This window comes from Lipotes vexillifer, unplaced genomic scaffold, assembly GCF_000442215.2.
Source record: "Lipotes vexillifer unplaced genomic scaffold, Lipotes_vexillifer_v1.1 scaffold589, whole genome shotgun sequence".
Taxonomy (NCBI): domain Eukaryota; kingdom Metazoa; phylum Chordata; class Mammalia; order Artiodactyla; family Lipotidae; genus Lipotes; species Lipotes vexillifer.
The window spans coordinates 2,002,757-2,006,504 of record NW_006796123.1 but is presented as its reverse complement, the minus strand read 5'-3'; positions in this window follow the sequence as shown (position 1 = coordinate 2,006,504).

Genomic DNA, 3,748 nt, shown 5'->3' with positions numbered 1-3,748 from the left:
TATATATATATATATATATATATATATATATATATATATGGAAGATAAAATGTACTGCAAGTAATTTCTCCATCATTGAATTTGCACTGCTTGTTGCACAACTTTTAGATATATACTAATATGAAAAACCAAATACTTAGTAAAAAGCCAACATATAAAGAGAAGGATTTTATTAAAATATCTTTGCTCTGAAATTCTAATTCAGATTTAAAGAACAATTCCAATGGATAATAGAATAACAGGATGGGCAGTAGAAATTATTTTCAGGCAAAATTAATTTCAAAGCAATAGTGAAATAATTCAAGAATATTGTGTCACTACATCTTTACTTATGTGCACAACTCTGATCACTTTACCTTGGAAAAATATAAATTTGAGATATGATTGGTGATTTTTTCAGGAGCACTCCAACTTATAGGGTGATGAAAAACTATATGAGTGTGATCTGTTTTAGATAGAGTATTGTATTCTGTCCTCAGTGACTGATGGTCATTACTTCCACCTATAAGCAATGAATTAAATTGCTTTTTTGATGCCGTCCTTTTATTTGCTAGTCAAAGAATATTACGAATGATTGAAAGGATTTATAAAATGAGGTGGCTGAGATTTGTTCTTATTTGTTTCCAGCTGAAAGCATAATACACTTAATGCTTCCAGGATATGGAGATGCTAACAGATGTCAAAAGAGCAGAGAAAGCTATTTTGCAAAGATCGTTCAACGGCCAAACAAAAATCTTTTCTCTTACAAAATTCATAAACTTTATTTATAAGACATTAATTATATTTGACAGAAAATGCATTTTCTGTTTACATAAAATGTACCTTTTCAATTAAGAAAATAAAAGTTGTTATGATAAAGGTAAGACCACTGGATTAAAATTAGTGTGACATAAGTTTGTCTTCATCAAATAACCGTTACTGTAAACTATTTGTGTAACTCTTTACTGTCTATACAACATAGATGAGTAATTTTGCTTAAAGATGGAAACAAAATTATTAAAAATCAAAGAATGTTTTTACTGGCTAGTTTGCTTAACCATCGTTCTAACTGATCTGTTTCCAGGAACTACTATTTCATGCTGGATATTTTATTCCATAAATGCAGAGACTGTGGATTTACTTTAGTGATCAGAGGTCTGTAAGGCTTGCTAACTAGATCAAGTTGGTATGCTTGAAAGAATAACCATAATGTTGCACATTAGAATTGTTTAAGAGCAAGATGGTAGTTTGAAGGAATAAATTTCTTAATACTGTTTCCATAGGTCCCATGTAAACAAACAGTAGAATGCTGGCAAGTTTTTGCAATCAAGGCCAATGTTTAATAAAGGCAGGAAGGAATAAAAAATGGAAATATTATTCCTGGATTTACATTTTGTCTTACCTCAGTTCAAATTCCTACTGTTAAAACAATCTAAAAATATATTTAAGATCTCACCTGGGCTGCCACCCTGCTCTTATAAACATGTTACTTTAATGAATTGGTTTGTTTCTGACAGATGCTCCCTTTGGAATTAAGAATACTATGAACACAGCACCTATTTGGCCTTACACACTTCTATCTTACTTCTCTGTCTTGTTGGTCTAGTCTCTCATTTTTCTGGGCAAATTCCTCCCCCACACATGGAGATTGTGAGCAACCAATTTGATCCTGCCCCTCTGGCCACACTTGACTGGTTAAGGGTTGACCCGAGACGGGTAAATAGAAGGCATTACACGAAATTTTGCAGTTGCAATGGAAGAGAGAGTTCCTATCTGGTGGCCAGAGCTGCATTGATGTGATTTTTTTTTAAGTCACATTAAATCTATACATCTATCTTAAGACACATCATGACTTTAGAAATATGAACATGTGCTCCTGTCTTAGAATAGAAAAGAGCAATGTATATTAAAAACGTTTTCATCTGAAACAGGGCTAGGGTGGTGAGCTAGGGAGTTTTACAGAGGCAGTGTCACCTGTGCCCATCACAATTCCGTCCAAGTACCGTCAGCCCAATTGTCAGGAGGCTCCTGAAGCCATTGACCGTGTCCACAAGGTCATTGTCAACAGACTTGAATATTCTGAGCTTGTATTGAAAACCATCCCTTTGGTGAGAGAAATATTTCAAGGGATCTTCAATTGACCAGACTCCCCTTGTCCAGATTCTGCATTCATGAGCAACCTATCAATTCCCCAAAAGAAAATATGCTGATGGAATATACTGGACTTAAGGTAGCTATCTGGTCCGTGTGACCGTGGTTGCTGTTGCAGATTGATAGAGCCTCTTCTTCTAATTTTGTTTCCATGTAGTTGACTATAGGTGGAGAATGGGCCAATCATGAAACCATGAATATGTGTGCTCCGCGTGACAGCTATATACATTAAGGAGTGGCAGTCTGGTGTCTATTTCAGCCTTAAAGCCAGTTTGATTTTGAGTGTATCTGCTTTCTTGGGACAGAGAGCTGATAAGAACCAGGTTCTGGGTCTTTGAAGCCCAAGGCTGGATCTAGCTGGAATTCACTTAGACCAACAATGTTCAAATCTGTCAGTGTATAAAGATCACCTGGAGGGCTTTTCAAAAGTATGATTCCTGTGCTTGGGATGCTGATTCAGTAGAGTAGGTATGGCACAGCTATTCACATTTTTAAAAACACTCCCTGAATGGCTCTGCTGTATAGATGTGTTTGGGAACCACCAGCTTAAACTCTGTCTCTATGTGATATTTCTGATGTGCTGCTTTTTACTGATTTTTTAAAAAGCCATAATTAGATTTAGTGAATTACCAGATTTGCCTGTGTGATACTCATATATATGGCCCTAGATGGAATTTCTAATTGAGTAACCATAATATTTCTGACTTTGTAGGAGAGGTGAAGGGGGCAACGGCAACAAAAGTAGGAAGTGGCAGTGGCAACTTTGATGTGGTAAATAGTGCACTGCTCCCTTCCCTAGAGACTTCCATTCAGAAATGATCAGTGACGGCCCTACCCTTAACATTAATGATATCCTATCTCTAGTTAGTCACTTAACTGATCAGCTTCTCATTTGCTTTACTTTGTTTTCATGATTGCAGAATATTTTATGTGGTCATTTGCACCGACTTCACTTTTAAAAAAATTTTTATTGGAGTAGAGTTGATTTACAGTGTTGTGTTAGTTTCAGGTGTACATCAAAGTGAATTAGCTATACACATACGTATATTAAAAAAAGGGTATAAATGAACTTATTTACAAAACAGAAGTAGAGTCATAGATGTAGAAAACTTATGGTTACCGGGAGTAAGTGGTGGGGAGGGATAAATTGGGAGATTGGGATTGACATATACACACTACTATATATAAAATGGATAACTAATAAGGACCTACTGTATAGCACAGGGAACTCTGCTCAATATTCTGTAATGGCCTACATGGGAAAAGAATCTAAAAAAGATTGGCTTCATTTTTTGCTCTTGAGAAGTCAGCTATCTGTGTTCCTTTGCAGGAATTTTTTTCTCTTTCTCTCTCTATTGTTCAATTTAAACTTTTTTCTTGGCCTTTTTTTTCTTTCAGTTTTACTGAGCTGTCTCTGAATATGGATTTGTTGATTTTTTTTCATTATTATCTTGGAATTTTTTAGGCTTCCTGAATCTGAGAAGTCATGTCTTTCACCAATTCTGGAAAATTCTTCCAATGTTGACTGTATATTCTCTCCTTCTGGAGCTCCAATTAGATGTGTGTTAACCCTTAACACTTTATCTTTCATGTCTTTTTTTTTTTTTTTTTTTTTTTT